The 17,759-nt window shown below is 37.3% G+C and overlaps 1 long non-coding RNA gene and 2 pseudogenes across 1 annotated transcript; 2 read left to right on the forward strand and 1 right to left on the reverse strand.

Annotated features, from left to right (window-relative positions):
* Positions 1-6,315: 6,315 nt before the first annotated feature.
* On the reverse strand, positions 6,316-7,951 carry LOC133728628 (uncharacterized). Its single transcript, XR_009855932.1, has 2 exons — positions 7,502-7,951; positions 6,316-6,679 (listed from the first exon to the last, which is right to left on the reverse strand). It is a non-coding gene; the product is annotated as an uncharacterized LOC133728628 (long non-coding RNA).
* A 51-nt stretch (positions 7,952-8,002) lies between these two features.
* LOC133733360 (uncharacterized) lies at positions 8,003-10,943 on the forward strand (annotated as a pseudogene).
* A 1,316-nt stretch (positions 10,944-12,259) lies between these two features.
* LOC133733843 (uncharacterized) lies at positions 12,260-14,634 on the forward strand (annotated as a pseudogene).
* The last annotated feature ends 3,125 nt before the right edge of the window (positions 14,635-17,759 follow it).

Raw genomic sequence — 17,759 nt, forward strand, 5'->3', positions numbered from 1 at the left:
CACCATTTTTTGATGTTTTGTTTTTATTCTTTGTTTCTTATTCAATGATCATAAAAGAGTCTGTCTATTTAAGTCTCTGGTTGTTACCAATTTTGAAGAACAGGAAACTGCAACCCTCCAAGCAGCTCGTCTGCTACGAAACCGTGCCATGAACCCAGCTATAGTTCACTTCAATGCCTTCTGTTAATTCTCTCTTTTTGTCAGAACCTATTTACTTTGAACATTCCGAGGCCGAGTCCGATTAGACCAGCAACAATGAAACATTTCAACACCAATTGGAAGCTCTGTCCGCATTTGATCCAATTGAACAAGAAACAATCGATTGCAACCAAACAGTTGATCATCTCAACTTTAGTGCACCAGTATGGTCAATTCCAAATATTTGGGGTGGCTCCAATATTAGTAAACCAATATTTGCTTACCTTTTTTTTTTTTTTTAGTAGAAAAATCACTGATAATGTTATAAATAATAATAATAATAATGTACAACAACTAATATGTGAGTCGAACAATTTTACAAAAATGTTCTTCTATTGAGATCAATTGTATTTCTTCTGAAAAACTTTCTGCGCCGAGAGGATGAGTACTCCATCTGGGTTCCTCGGCGGTGTTCTTGCAACATCAATCAGTGGCTGTTACTCTAGTTCTCTCGAAGGTGGTGATGGTGGGTTTCCTCGATGGCGTCTCCTAGCACTTGTAGGTTTATATTAACAACAGAGATTGAAGATAACACATCGTAGATATGTCATGGGTGTTCTAAGAAGCATTCATTTTCTCATAAAATTTCTTCAAATCCAATTGATGAGTTTGAAAACATTACAAGATGAACTAGGGGAAATAACGTGGTCTCATTAAAACCTTATTCAGAGAAAGATCGAATGAAGGAAAAAAAGAGTATCACACCCCGAACTATTCAAAGCTATCGTCTTGAGGGGTTTTCTACAGTACTTGGATGTTTACCATACACTCATTTACTTCTAATTGAACTAAAATTACAGTTTAGTTGAACCAAATTTACAACATTGACAACAAAGTTATCACATTTGTTTTACACATTTACATATAATTGAACAAAATTACAGTACTTGTTGGTTTCTGCACAGCCGGCTTCCCACCAAACGGTATGGACTTTTCGTTCTGCTTATTACATTTGTCAAGAAAGAATGAACTCAAACATTCGTAAAGTCCGCCTGTTATATATGTGCCGGCTGTTGTAAAACTAACATAAAAGTGTTTCAGAAAATGGAGAGAGCTTTGCTTCAAAGATCGAACTTGAGAGAGAGAGAGAGAGTTTAGATGCAGAGAAGGAGTGTAGTATGTTCTGTTTTTCTCCACATAACATGGATGAGAAATGGACTACATATAGTGGAAGATAGGGAACATGTAGCCTAAAGTCCTCCATAAAACAAGGACCCCTAAAGTCCTCCATAAAACAAGGATTCCTAAAGTCATCCATAAAACATGGAAATGGTAAGCCTATAACAACATAATGATTTACCCTATATCTATTTACATGATATAGCCATAATGATTTACAACACTCCCCCTTGGATATTTCATGTCAATAGTGTTGCATGGGTTGTGCGCTTCTAAGTTGTCTCATCAAAAACCTTGCCAAGTAATAAAAACCCTGTGGGAAAAAAACAACCTTGGTCGAAGGAGAAAAAGAGCACAACGCGTATGAGTGTGGAGTAGTAATATCACAGCTTCGGAGATAAGTGGAGTCTTCTTATTAGCATCATAAGTAGGTAGTATGTCTACGAGAGGGATGCATTTAGATTTGCTACACCAAAACCTTGCCCGGTAAACCCAGTGGGAGAAACCCGTGGTCGAAGGGAAAAGATGAGCAAATGCATATATGTCAAATCAAAGCATCTTCAGGATGTAGTATAAGTGGGGTGACCATTCTAAAGATGTGCCTCGTTAAAACCTTGCCAGGTAACAAAACCCAGTGGGACAAAATAACCCTGGACGAAGGACGAAAAGAGTACACGATGGTCAAGTGTATATGCTTCGGGATACTCCCCCTGATTTCGACTCCCCCTGAAAATTACATGTTAGGTAATTCAGATAGTTTACGTAGACCAATACCTTGAACATGCTTCTGGAATGTAGACTTTGGTAGTGACTTGGTAAAGAGGTCTGCACGATTATCTTCAGATCGAATCTGCTTGACTTCAATCTTCTGATGCTCCTGTTGTTGCTGATTGAAGAAGAACTTCGGTGCAATATGTTTGGTGTTGTCTCCTTTGATGAAACCCGTCTTCATCTGCTCTATGTAAGCAGCATTATCCTCGTAGATAATGGTTGGTTCATCAGTGGTGGAATGCAGTCCACATGTGCTTCGAACATGCTTTGTAACGGCTCTTAGCCATGTACATTCACATACTGCTTCTTGAAGAGCTAGTATCTCAGCATGATTCGAAGAGGTAGCAACAAGTGTCTATTTCGTAGACCTCCAAGAAATTGCAGTATTCCCAATGGTAAAGACATAACCAGTTTGGGAACGTGCCTTGTGCGGGTCTGATAGATAGTCTATATCAGCATATCCAACAAGGCGAGCATCATTCTGAGGATCAAGGGGGTTTGATCCATTCCTTGATGCGTAGGGATAGAATAAGCCCATATCCGTTGTACCTCTAAGGTAGCGGAAAAATGTCTTTCATGCCATTCCAGTGGCGGCGTGTTGGCGCAGAGCTATATCTAGCTAACAAGTTCACATCGAATGGGATGTCCTGTCTAGGGCATTGAGCCAAGTACCCATGGTCTATTGTACTTAGATATGGGACTTCTGACACCAATATCTCTTCGTTATCATCTGCAGGATGATACGGTTCTCTCTAGACTTCAGACGACCATGGGTGTGCTTGCTTTTATCCTCATTAAAGCGTCTTAACATCTTCTGGATGTAATTTGGTTGATGGACCAAAAATTCATCTGCACTGTGCTCGGGCTCCGAGACAATGATTTGTTCTCCCAAGGTCTTTCATCTCAAATTCTGACTTCAGGTGCTTTGCGGTTTCTTTGATTTCTTCAGGAATATCAATCAAATTCATGTCATTGACATAGACCGCACAATTGCAAACCCGGAACTTGTTTCCTTCATAAACACGCATGGGCATAGTTTATTATTCACATATCCCATCCCGATCAAATATTCACTTAGACAGTTATACCATCTCCGTCTAGATTTTTTCAATCTATAAAGTGAACGCCTCAAAACTAATGGAGAGCGTGTTCCGTGGTCTAGAACTATTTGCATCGGGTATCATAAGTCCTTCAGGAACTTTCATGTATATCTCTGTATTGTGATCCCTATGGAGATAAGCTATGACCACATTCATAAGCTGCATATTCAGTTTTTCAGAAACTACCAAACTGATAAGGTAGCGGAACGTTATGACGTCCATTACTGGAGAATACGCCTCCTCGTAATCAATCACAGGGAGTTGAGAAAATCCTTGCGCCACTAGACGAGCCTTGTATCTTACAATCTCGTTTTCCTCATTACGCTTCCTTACAAATACCCATTTAAATCCTACAGGTTTAACATGGTGAGGTGTGGGAACGACAGGTCCGAACACTTTTCTCTTTGTCAAGGAATCTAATTCGACCTGGATTGCTTCTTTCCATTTTGGCCAGTCGTCTCTACGTTGACATTCATCAATAGAGCGAGGTTCGATGTCATCGCTAGTTATAATTTCGGTAGCTACCGCGAATACAAATATATCATCGATGATAATCTCATTCCGATTCCAAATCTCACTTAAGCATGCATAGTTTATCGAGATTTCTCTATTCTCGTGAGTGGGTTCAGACGTTGGAGCGTCCCCCAACGTTGTCTCTTCTAGGACGGACCCATAATCTGGAATTATCTCGTGAGATGGATCAGTTGAGATCGCGATGTCTAGTGGATTCGTTTGTGCTGGTTTTACCCTCTTCCGGGGATAGGAATCCTTCGAACCTAGTGGTCTACCTCGCTTCTGGGCAGGGACATGTGACTGGTTAGCCGCCATGGTCGTACCTCGTCCATCCGGGACAACGCGTCCTACAGGGACATCTATTCTTGCAGGCACATTTGCAGCAGGTATATGTGATCTCGTCACTTTAGCTAGATCAGAGAAAGCGTCTGGCATATTTTGGGCTACACTTTGTAGATCTAGAATTCTCCGCACTTCACTATCGCATTGTGCGGTTCGGGGATCGAGATGAGACATAGTGGGGACATTCCACGTCAATTCACGTCGTTCATCAGGAACGGTAACGTTCTTATCTCCCCCTAACGGCGGGAAGACTGTCTCATCAAAGTGACAATCTGTAAACTCTCCGGCATTATCAGGTCTTATGGACTTTATGGGATAATCCGAGTGGTGATCCACAATTTCATGATCTGGGCGAGAGTTTAGCAAAAGCAGCATTTTCTTGTGGACAATAGTGTAACATGTGATCACTTTGTCGATACATCAACCACAACCATGAAATATTTAAATTGTCCGCATGGTGGTTGGAAAGGTCCACAAATTTTCCTTGCATTCTGTGCAGAAAAATGGTGTGTGTATATACTAGTCTTTGCACATGATGGTCTAGAGTTTAACATTCCTAACGAGCAAGTTTGGCGTAATGTGTTACTAAACACAGGACCCTTATTCAGAAGGGGATGCCCGTGTGATAAGTTGAGGATACGGTGCATCATACTTTGACCTGGGTGTCCCAAATGGTCATGCCATAGCAAGTAGTTGCTCGAATTGGTTAGCTTCTGGCTAACAAATTTCAATTTCTCCAATATACGCTTCTGGCCGCACATTCAGAGGTTATGCAAAGATATTACACTCATTTTTCTTAGGGGTTTCAACGTGATAAATGTTGGTTCGAATATCCTTAATACTCAATAACGTTCTTCTGGAACGTGGAGAATATAAGGCCTCATTAATGGTAAATTCAGTACCATTGGACAACATAAAGTGGGCTTTGCCATAGCCCTCTATCAGGTTGGATTGGCCTGATATGGTTGTCACAGAGGTATGCATGGGCAATAAGTTTGAAACATATCTCCGATCTCGGAGTATGGTGTGCGTAATAGCACTTTTAACCGGACAACAAACTTCCCCACAGAATATGCCTATTCATTTATTTAATTCAATGGATCACATGTATGAATAAGTTTATTGAATTAAATATATTCGAACATAACCACATTTCTATAATCCAAAATAATTGAAAACATAAATCACCAAAATCCGAAGATGTTTCATTCATTAAGATGAAATAGATATGGCACAAGGGGCCAATTATACCCATGTCTTCGAGTTCTAATCCTCGGTATGTTCAGTAACTGCCTGAAAATCCATGATCTCTAGTGTGGAATCGATAGAAAATGACCCTTTAATAAAGTTGGTATTTCGAGTTCTGCGACTGGCGTAATACTCATCTACTGCTTAGGCTATCGCACAACAGGTGCGGGACCAGCAGTCAATTCCTCCACATTGATAACAAAGATCATGCTGATCGATTCTGGTGGCAGCGGGCCGGACCAGTGTTCCTTTCAACTCGGGCTTGCTGAGTTATGGCATCATGGTTCCTACCACGTGGGCCTTGGCCACGTGGAGCCTGATTACATGGCCTCTTGGGCTTTGGCCAAGTGGCAGACGGTCATATGGGCTAATTTCGTTCTGCCAATCATGTCTTGCTTCAAGCAAGAAAATGGTCATTTGATGGTGAAAGTGCTCTTCTAGAGCGACCCAAAGAATCTGTGTATCCTCTTCATCGGATACTCAACTTGGAGTGTTTTCTCCATATGTTTCCTTTGAAAATTATGGCACTCATATTAAAAGCCTCAATGACGACATTGTTAGCATTGATTGTTGATCTCATCTTCTTTGCAGTTAGATGAATTATCACATCTTGAACCACTTTAGATAGTTTCTTCCAGAAACCTCCAAAGAAACAAAGTCAAGTTTGTTGAGATTTGGTATTTCTTACAGGAAAGGAACAAATAATCTTAGTGCTTTGGGTAATATCGTCCATAAGCAACTAATAGGAACTTCAGGTTCTATAACATGGTATGAAAAATCGGATTAAACATGTAAAATCTACTGGTTTTATCATGTGTGGTGAATTTATGAAGGAAACTTCAAGTTTCTTAAATGGCATTATCGAAACTACAAGTTCGATATGTGTATGAACTACTGGTTCATTTAGAACTTCTAGTTCATTAGGTACCTGCATTTTCTACACATATATTCTAGTGCGAAAATTTAGACAAGTAACACAATAATATTGAATAGAGCAAATTGAAATAATATCTCACAAATTGAATAAATGGAAATCACAAATCAATTGAGATATTAATTGCATGCTAGTAATATAACATATTAATTGTCACACAATTATGTGAATAAATGCTTCTGGCAATTAATTACACATATGAAATATGGTGAATTTATTTGCAATAGCCATAATGACATGTACATTGTCTGGGTTCAAATCTCAGTAGAATCAAATCATTTTTCCTTTTATTTGATTCTGCTGGACCAAAGGAATGGGCTTGATAGTGAAGCCTATCGGGCTTAGTCTGCGGGCTTGTGACCCGGCCTTTCATGCGTAATTTAAATGGTGTGTGAGGCCTGCTGGGCTGCTAGGTCCCGCAGAGGGAGAGTGGGCCTGCTGGGCTCAAGCTGGTCTGCCAAGGAATGAAAAGTTATTACTCAACCCTTTTGATAACTCCAATTAAATACGACCAGGTAAGAGTATGAGGTTTGGGTGGAGCGAGGCTCTCTTAAGTACACAGCCTCATTGTATCTTGCCTAGACATCACATCGAATTGGGTGAGCCTACTTGGAAAGATTCATAATATTTCAGTGTTGTCAAAACTACAGGTTCGATACTATATGTGAACTTCTGGTTCAATATTTATGTATGAAATTTTGGTTCAATGTTTATGTGTGTGAACTTCCGGTTCATTAAGTACCTGCATTCCGCACATATATATTCTAATGCAAAGAATTTAAGCGGGTAAAATATTTAAATTTAATATGAGCAGGTAACACCACAAAACATTATCATAATAAATAATGAAGGAAAGATGTATCATTATCACAAAGTCCAAACAAGTATTTATAGATATTTGTCACAATATACATGAATTAATAGCTAAATTAAAAAGCTATTGATTTTCCTTTTACTCATTCCATTATGCCAATTATAGTGCAAGAGAAATAAGTGTCTCTCATAGATGATTAAGTTAAACTAGATGCTTCAATAAAAGTCATAAATCGTGATTGCAGCTTCTACTGAATAGCAGTCGAAAAACAAACCAAAATCCCAACCAAAACAACCCAGAAAAATATGAAAAATTATAGAGATGCAGTAAACACACAGAGGCTCTAGCATACAAAATTTGGTGAATTTTGGAGTTGAATTACTATTTTAAATAAATACGGGAACACAGAGGACAGAAGGTAAACTGAAACAGTAAAATCTGTTTTTGCTTGGAAAAACATACTTGGTTGTAGAGCTGGTAGATTGATGTTGATTGAATGATGAACCTCTTCTTTTCTGCAACCCAAGAGTTATTCACCTCTTCTCTTGTCGATCGGCAATCCGAATCCTAGAGCTAGTCGTGCTGATAACGTGTTGTAAAACTAACATAAAAGTGTTTCAGAAAATGGAGAGAGCTTTGCTTCAAAGATCGAACTTGAGAGAGAGAGAGAGAGTTTAGATGCAGAGAAGGAGTGTAGTATGTTCTGTTTTTCTCCACATAACATGGATGAGAAATGGACTACATATAGTGGAAGATAGGGAACATGTAGCCTAAAGTCCTCCATAAAACAAGGACCCCTAAAGTCCTCCATAAAACAAGGATTCCTAAAGTCATCCATAAAACATGGAAATGGTAAGCCTATAACAACATAATGATTTACCCTATATCTATTTACATGATATAGCCATAATGATTTACAACACCGGCCATTAAAAGTCAATATTTGTCTTCCTCGTACATTGTTCAGAATCAAACCAGCTATAGAAGCCAAGTATGTATATGGTTGTGCAGTTCTGCTTTGATTTCAATTTGAAAAGAAAAGCGCACAACTGATTAAGTACGTCTCAAACCCTCCAAGCAAGCAGAACCTCTCGGTCTGCTACACAAAATCTTGCCATGAATCCACTTATAGGTTCAGTTCTTCAATGCCTTGTCCTAATTATCTCTCGATTCGCCCTAACCTCTGGTTCTCTACACATTCCAAGGTTGAGTCCAATTAGACCAGGGATGTTTCGATCACACCGATCGAAAGCTTTGTCTGCATTTGATGCAACTGAATACGAAACATTCTATTACAACCAAACACTTGATCATTTCAACTTCAGACCTGATAGCTTCTCTACTTTTCAACAAAAATATGTGATCAATTCCAAGTACTGGGGTGGTTCCAATATTAGTGCACCAATATTTGCTTACCTTGGCGCAGAAACATCATTGGATAGTGTTATATCTTATACTGGCTTTCTCCCTGAAAACGCCAATCAGTTTCAAGCTCTCCTCATATATATAGAGGTATATACTAAAGAACTAACCGTTGGAAACTTTTCTTGCCAAAAAATTATTTCACATGTTATATACTCAACTTAAATTTGAGACTTCTATTTTTGTCATCAGCACCGGTATTACGGAGAATCAATCCCATTCGGCTCTAGAACAGTAGCATTTCAAAATGCAAGCACTCTTGGCTACTTCAACTCAGCCCAAGCTCTAGCAGATTATGCTGAGATCCTCATACATGTAAAGACGCAACTGAATGCTGAACATTCTCCGGTCATTGTTATTGGTGCATCATATGGTGGAAGTGAGTGACTACTTACGACAAACTATTAACACAATATTGTTAGCTACTAAACTTATTCATAAGGTATATGTTTTTGACATGCAGTGCTTGCTTCATGGTTTCGGCTAAAATACCCCCATATCGCTCTTGGAGCTCTAGCTTCATCGGCTCCGATTCTTTACTTTGATGACATTATTCCGCCAGAAAATGGATACTTCTCCATTGTCACGAAGGATTTTCGAGTATTACATATTTTGATCCTCTTATTTAAACTTTAGTTCTATATTATAGTAAGAAAAGAAAGAAAAGAAAAAACACACACACACACACACAAACAAATTAATAATGGATGTTTAATTTAATTATATTCACTGGCACGCATATGCAGGAAGCTAGTGAGACTTGCTACCAAACCATAAAACAGTCTTGGTCTGAAATTGATGCACTTGCTTCTATGCCTGATGGTCTCTCAGATCTTAGCAAAATGTTCCACACTTGCAGGTGAGTTTCAAGTATGGTTTCCATGTTGAGATTAATTAAAATTAATTGTTTTCTCGTCATCTATATATCAGCATGTATATACACAATTAACTAGTTATTAGGACTTAAGCGCTTGATCACACTCTTCTGATCTCTTGTCACCACTACCCTTTCGTTTTTTCTCGTTATAGTCCCTTGAGCGCGGCATCCTATCTCAAATACTCCTTGCAGTCAATGTACATGAAGGCAGCTCAGTTCGATGATCCATCAACAAATCCAGTTAATATGATCTGCAATGGTATTGATGGAGCTTCTTCAACTAATGATACTCTTGCGAAAATATTTGCTGGCCTTGTTGCAATTGCAGGAAACAACTCATGCTACCTTAATGATGCACCCAGTAGTACTAATGCATTACCAAGCAGTACTAACGATGATGAAACATCTGTGGGATGGAGATGGCAGGTAATTATTAATTAATTATCATTATAGAAATATAGAATTGTCACTAATTTAATTGGTAAACTAGGAAGAATTAATGCATTTGTATAAAAGGAATTGTGGTGTGTTTATGTAGGCATGTAGTGAAATGGTGATCCCGGTTTTTGCTATCGGCAACAACACCATGTTCCAACCTTCTTCTTTTGATCCACAAGCTACAGTAACAACTGCAAGGCACAGTATGGCGTCCCTTCTCGCCCTAATTGTGTCACTACATATTACGGAGGCCATGTATGTAAAATCGGAACGTAATCAATATAAGTTTAATACATGGATGTTAATTGATGCGACCTATTTTGTTAAAACGCATGCAGGATATAAAACTGACTCTCTTTAGATTCGCTAGTAACATCATTTTCTCTAATGGGCTCAGAGATCCTTACAGCAGTGGCGGGTAAATAATATAGAAAAGGAATCATCCATACAGTTTATAACAATATATCCATTTGGTGAAACAACAAATCTGAGTCAACAAAACTTAATCATTTCTAACATTGTTTTTCATGCACTCTCCCGTCACAGGGTATTGCAAAATATATCAGACAGTCTTGTCGCAGTCTATACAAACAATGGTACGTATAACCTTTCTTATTTATATTTTCGGAAATAAGTCGAACTGAAAGTAATGCAATAGAAACCAGTTAGAGATGGAAAAAGAAAAGAGAAGAAAATATCATCCTAGGGTTGTATGAGATAAAGGCATTTTTTTTTTTTTAAATCTCCATCCCACCTATTCGTGATGCTAGTAAAATTTAAACACTTGACCTTCAAGGTGTCGGCACTCGCCTCATAATTTTTTGGCTTAAGCTTAAGCAGTTTTCAGATAAGTAAAAGGCATGTTCAATACTAGTTTTTTATATTGATACAAACTAAATTTATTTTCAGGGTCTCATTGCCTGGATATAGTTCCATCAAACCCTAGTACCGATCCAGACTGGTTGGTCAATCAGCGGAAAATGGAGGTCGAGATTATCAAAAAATGGATGACCGCGTACTATGCTGACCTTCAGACATTCAAATCTTAAATATCATGTTTTTTTTTTTCCGACAAGAAATCTTAAATATCATGTACTACAGAAAAAATATAAGACGATTAATTAAAAACCATTTCAGATAATATACAAGGCCAGAGTTGGGCTCCAATTTTGTTACTGCCACCTGCAATAAGGATTATTATTATATATACTCTTTGCATGCATAAAAGTGGGGTGGGGTTAAAAAATAAAAATAAAAGTATAAAAATAAAAAAAAATCTGTACGCTAGTGCAATACACTTGTAATTAGTCCTAATTACATTTATACGTACATTGATCTAAAACTTTAAGCGTGTGATACTTTCACCATTCATTGCATATATAAATAGTGACAGTGAAAGCAAATTTTATTAAATTCCTAATAAAGGAGAAAGCTGAGGTTAAATTTATACACTGGTTCTTCTACTGAACCAATTATCGACCCCTAAGACGGGTAGGAGAGCCCTATAAGTCGAGAGGGAAGCAAAAGCAAGAGCTCATGCCATGAAGTACCTTAAAGAAAAAGTTCCTTCTAGTATAGAGCTTGTATGCTTTAGTATTTTGCAAACGATTTACTTATGCCCTTTTCCAGGTTCCTGTTCTATGTGCACACCTTCAGATCTCAACTCAATCAAATTCCTTACTCGTTTTATTTAAATTCTTAGACAGCTGCACAAAAACGGAAAAAAAATATTAATCACTATTACCTTTTGCCGGTAAGATAAAGTTATAAACTGACGAATCAACCATCTACAAAAGTATAAACAGTTACTAGCGGGGGTTAACTCATTAGTATGTGCAATGTTGAACTCTTCAGCGATGAGTTTTTATCTCAAGCATGGGCCTTCTTATCAGCTCCAACAGTGTGGAGAATTGGAGATTAATTCATTTGTGTGAGGGGCCCGTGTTGATGGTGTTATCAGACTTCCCAAAACAGCTGCTAGATACAAAAGTGTGGACATGATGTGAATGTATCAGGTACCTTATTAGTTAGGGCTATATCTTCAAGTATGCCAGTAAGTGCCTGATACAGAGTGATGTGATTCAGCCGCCTTTGCCTTCCTCCGTAGCAGCCTGGAGCAGCAGGTGGATCTACAGTAGCACCACCACCGCCGAATGGGCAGCCTATGATGGTGCTTCTTTCTCTCAACTCTGGATCGATATGCTTGTTGCCTTGATTTTTCTTCTCTGAAACTGTGAGGCATTCACTCAGTAGCTCGTGTGCTGTAATTTTCACATCTCATTACTCTTGCTTGGAGCATTTTGCTGAATGAACACGGGCTAATCAATTTTTTATTTATCAAATTTATTACTGAACTGATGTTGTGGGTAATGTTCATTCTCCCCCCACGTAAATCAAGTAGACAGAATATGAGACAGCATATTTTTTGTTTAAATTGTTCTGTTTTTATTTTTTGTTTTTTATTGAATCAGCATATTGATTGGTCATTTACAGAGTGATTTTGATGCTTAAATACTCTTGTTTCCCAGTAAAGTCCGCCCGCCTACTATGTGCCGGCCATTGGAAATCAATTCTCGCCATAATGCATGTCATCTATATAAGCCTCTGGTTGGTACCAATTTTGGAATATAGAAAACTGAAACCCAGCTCATCTGCTACGATACCTTGCCATGAACTCGGTTATAGGTTCACTTAAATGGCTTCTACTAACTTATCTATTTCTCACAACCGCTGTTTCTTTAAACGTTCCAAGGCTGAGTTCAATGAGATCAGGAACATTTCGACACCAATCGGAAGCTCTGTCAGCATTTGATCCAAGTGAATTTCAAACATTCTATTACAAGCAAACACTTGATCATTTCAACTTCAGGCCTGATAGCTTCTCTACTTTTCAACAGAAATATGTGATCAATTCCAAGTATTGGGGTGGCTCCAAAATTAATGTTAGTGCACCTATATTTGCTTACCTTGGTGCAGAATCATCCTTGGATAGTATTATACCCTATATTGGCTTTCTCCCGGAGAACGCGAGACAGTTTCGAGCACTCCTCATATATATAGACGTTGTAAAAACTAATTAAGTTATGTTCGAGATGTTTTCTTGCCAAACAATTACTTCATGTTATGTACCTCGATTCTCAAATTGAAATATTGATCAAGCTGTTCGAATCTGAGACTTTTTTGGTTTTTCCTCTTCAGCATTGATACTATGGGAAATCGATCCCATTTGGATCAAGAGAAGAAGCATTTAAAAATGCAAGCACTCTTGGGTACTTCAGCTCGAGCCAAGCTCTAGCAGATTATGCAGAAATCCTCACACATGTAAAAAAGCAACTACATGCTGAACATTCTCCAGTCATCGTTATTGGTGCATCCTATGGTGGAAGTCAGTGACTACTCACGGCACCCCCCTCTTCAATTCACGATATTTATGACATTGATGGCCTGTTCGATAACTTTTTATGTCTTTGACATGCAGTGCTTGCTTCATGGTTTCGGCTAAAATACCCGCATATCACTCTTGGTGCTCTAGCATCATCCGCTCCAATTCTTTACTTTGATGACATCATCCCACCAGAAAAAGGATACTTCTCCATCGTTACCAAAGATTTTCGAGTACCATATACTCAATTCTTTTTAAGTTAAACGGAATATTCTCCTACATATTACTAATATAAAAATGGGCATTAATTATATCTGTTAATTATATTTGCCGGTATGCATATGTATGCAGGAAGCTAGTGAGACTTGCTACCAAACCATTAAAAAGTCGTGGTCTGAAATTGATGATGAAATTGCTTCTAAGCCTGGTGGTCTCTCAATTCTTAGCAATATATTCCATACATGCAGGTGCTTTGCCAGTATGTTTTTCATGTTTGACTTTACGATTAAACAAGGATCGAGTATATTCTGATTATTTTTTCACTTGTTTTCATCAATTTCGTATTGGGATTTACAATTAATTAGTTAATAATAGCTTACATCTCTGATCTAGCTGTCACTACTCTTTTTCTTTTTCTGGTATTAGTCCCTTGAACTCGTCGTCGGATCTCAAGACCTACTTGAAGTCGGTGTATATGTACGCAGCTCGATCAGTACGATAAGCCACCAAGATATCCAGTTAATGTGATTAATTTGTAGTGGTATCGATGGAGCTTCTTCTACAAGTGATCGATACTCTTGCCAAAGTCTTTGCTGGTCTTGTTGCGCTTGTAGGAAACTACTCATGCTATAGCTACGTTAATGCACCCAGCAGTACTAATGATGATGATTCTTCTGAAACAATCGAAGGATGGAGTTGGCAGGTGATTAACTAATCATTATGTACATTTTGTTTATCTATAGACACACACCTATACCGTTTCCCTTGATCGGTAGAACAAAAAACCGCTGACTGTTGCGGTTCGAATGAAGAAAACACTTCAAAACTCCTAGAGTTAAACCCCAAAATGTGAAACTTTGAATTGCCCCGTGGAAGCTAATGATAGATAAAGGGAAGCAATTTAGCGTCTCATCTTATTAGAACAGAAACTAGGGTCATAAGGAAACTCTTAAGTTTCATATGTATATTTCATACTACGGTACTGAATAATACAAAAGTCCCACGTGTGCATAAATAGCAACCGGGTCCTACCATAAGCAAGTGATTTTCAACCATTCTAGAGACCAAAACATTTCAATTTACTTTTTAAAAATAAATTGAATAGTGACTGACGATGACCTCTTACACAAACCATTTCTGTATAGACGTACTCAAATGTGTACAAAAGAGTAATAAAAATTAATGCATTTTTACTAGTCGCCGTCGAATGCATTTTTACTAGTCGCTGTTATATTTTCACTTCAATTTGTCCTGCTGAATGTTCCTCGGACCTTCTCATTTAAGGAAAGTGTATCATTTATATATATATATATATATATATATATATATATATATATATATATATATATATATATATATAACGGAAACTCTAACTTGTCAAAAGTATCTAAGTTTCTTTTTAATTAATGACATATATAAAATATCAAATTCTCTAAAAACAAAAAAGATTGACACTTTTCACTTGCATATCAACTGTGACGAGATGAAAAACTATAAGATATACGTGCATTAACATTTGGAGTATGATATCCATATTTATTATCACTTTCTGTATACATACTTGATGTATTGCTAATTCATACGTAAATTTCATCTCTACATCTTCCATTCATCTTTATCTACTTTTTTTTTTTTTTGAAATAGAAGTTGATTGCATTAGATCAACAGTCAATAGGCTAGAGTCTACCATAACTTACATAAGCAAAACTCGGCAAGAAAATCCGAACTAAACTATCTAAGCTAGAGCAGATCATTAACATCTTTGGGACGCTCACATTTCTTGTGTCAATAGAAAGAGAGAGAAAATCAGGTCTGGGTTTCCAAAAACGGAAATCTGTCCTTTTTTGCAATTTTCACAATATTTCGTCCTTTATACAAAAAAGAAAACTTTTTCCGAAATCTATAACTTCTTCATACAAACTCCGATTTTCACGTTCCACATATCCACGAGCTCGTATCAATGCGCTATACGATTTCTGTGAAGAAAGTTTTCACAAAATCCTAACATATAAAAATCATTTCTTGAATCGAAGCGTTTCAAGCAAATAATTATCCGAAATACTTTCACATCAACCTCGAACTACATATTCGTACCAACGATCATCAAATAAATTCCGAGAAATCTGTGGAAAATAATAATGAATTTATGGGGTATTACAGTAGCTTTCTCCTTCCAACAGTCACTCTTGTAATGTCAATTTTAATGTCTTCAGTAAAATCCTCCAATTCAGCACGCTTTTTTTCTAAAATGTGATGATATGATGAGAATGAAACCAATTCTTTTTAGTTTACCTTTATTGCCAAAAAATACAATGTCGAGTGCATTGCAAAGCTTGAATTGTGTTGGATAATAATGAACTGCGAAAATATGTAAGTGTAGGAAAAATATAGAAAAGTACATCTATACTCTATAATTCCCTCATACTCAACAAAGCTGAAAAACAAATCATGTCTAACAATTGCTTCAATCAACAACTCACAAAATATTTCATATTGAAACTTAGAAAGAGTGTGTGAAAGATTTAGTGAGACAACACTACTATCAGGCGAAATGTAACAAGAATTATGGTGACGTAACATATTACTTGTTCATATTACCAAATCGCATTTAAGCACTACTTCACATCTTTTGCATTTGACACGTTCTATCAAATCGTCACCTAAACAAATTTTCTCAAAAGATAGCTAGCATTTTAAACTCTTGTTGCGGGGGCGGGGTATCCCCATTTGAAAATATCCCCATATGGGGAATGGGGGAGCTGGGGAAACTTGAGGCGGGGGCGGGGGAATCCCTCGTTTGCTCATTCTTACATGCTGGTATGGATCCAAGTTTTCTCTCAATACGTAAGGCTATTACTGCAAAGGAGTTTACTTAAACTAATAAAATTTGCTTCTAAAATTGTAGAGTCGCACGTACCTAAACTTTAAGGCACGTTTGATGTATCTAGATCCAGATCCGCATGTTGCGTACTGACCAGGCTTGTACTTAATGGGGCCCTTCTCATGAGCATTAACGAGAAATATTTTGTGTCCCTGGACCACAATAAAGTCATCATGCTATTAAATTTGGGTTAATTATTGTTCAATATAATTCAACAAGATAATTTCAATCAAGCAAAGTTAACCATTTGTACTTAAAAAAATTTCTTTATGATTGCAATATTCCTGTTTTTTATTATCAAATCACATGATTGAAGTTACAAGCATGATATACATAATAGACCAAGAAACAATCAATTCCAGGCGAATTTGTCATGCTTAAGTTAAATCTAGCTCTATTTGCATGTCAATACACTACTACACCAAGTGAATCAGACAACAGTCAAAAGCCTGTTGTCTGAATGAAAATGGAGATGTTGTAAACTGGCATGACGTCTGATCTCCCCTATCAGACAACATTCTTTTTTAATTGTCTCTCTGGTCATTCACACAACATGTGTACCTAAATATGTGTTGTCTAAATTTACCAAATTTCGATTCATGACGGTAGTCTGTTGTCGGGTATGAACTCAGACAACAGCTTATTGTCGGGGTGTTGAGTGAAATTCACCAAGCACAACAATCTTTCGAAGCCTTTGTTGTCTACTAAATATCTTCAACGGCAATATTGTATGAGACCTGATGTGTGAAGTAAACATCACACAAGCATTTTTGATTACCAAATGTTGTGTGAAATGCATTACAAATATCAATTTGCTCGATATGGTGTTGTCTCGGTTGAACCTTAGACTACATCTTCAATTACCGTATGTTGTCTGAATATCCCTAAGATAACAATTATCTAGATTCCAATGTTGTCTGAAATTCAATTAATATGACAATATTAATTAAGCATGTGTTGTACCGGATGAATTTCAGACCACAGATTGTTTTTTTCTTGTTGTCTGAAATAACAGTTATATAACAAGTTTGATGATACTGATGTTGTCTAAATGTAATTTAAGATAACATTAATGTTGATGAATTTGTTGTCTTGAATGAACCTCAGACCACAATATTTTTTCCTTCTTGTTGTCAGTGCTCCTTTAAGATGACAAATTGCTGGATGCCATTGTTGTCTACACTAGCTTAAGATGACAAGTTGGTAGATGCCAATGTTGTCTGAATATCTTTGAGATGACAAGTTGGTATATAAAGGTGTTGTCTGAATTCTCCTCAGACAATAAGCTTTATTTGGTCCTTTCTTTTGTGTTGTGTGATAGTTTGCACTACAACAGTTACATTCATATATATGTTGTTGGAATTGAGTTTGCATAATTGATCTGGAAATAGGCAGATATGAAATTCAAAGTTGTCATTTACTTCATCATTCTCATACATCATTCTCGCAAATCTTACATTATCGATCAATTCAAAGTACAAGCATCAACTCATGTCCAACC

This window comes from Rosa rugosa, chromosome 2 (assembly GCF_958449725.1).
Source record: "Rosa rugosa chromosome 2, drRosRugo1.1, whole genome shotgun sequence".
Lineage (NCBI taxonomy): Eukaryota > Viridiplantae > Streptophyta > Magnoliopsida > Rosales > Rosaceae > Rosa > Rosa rugosa.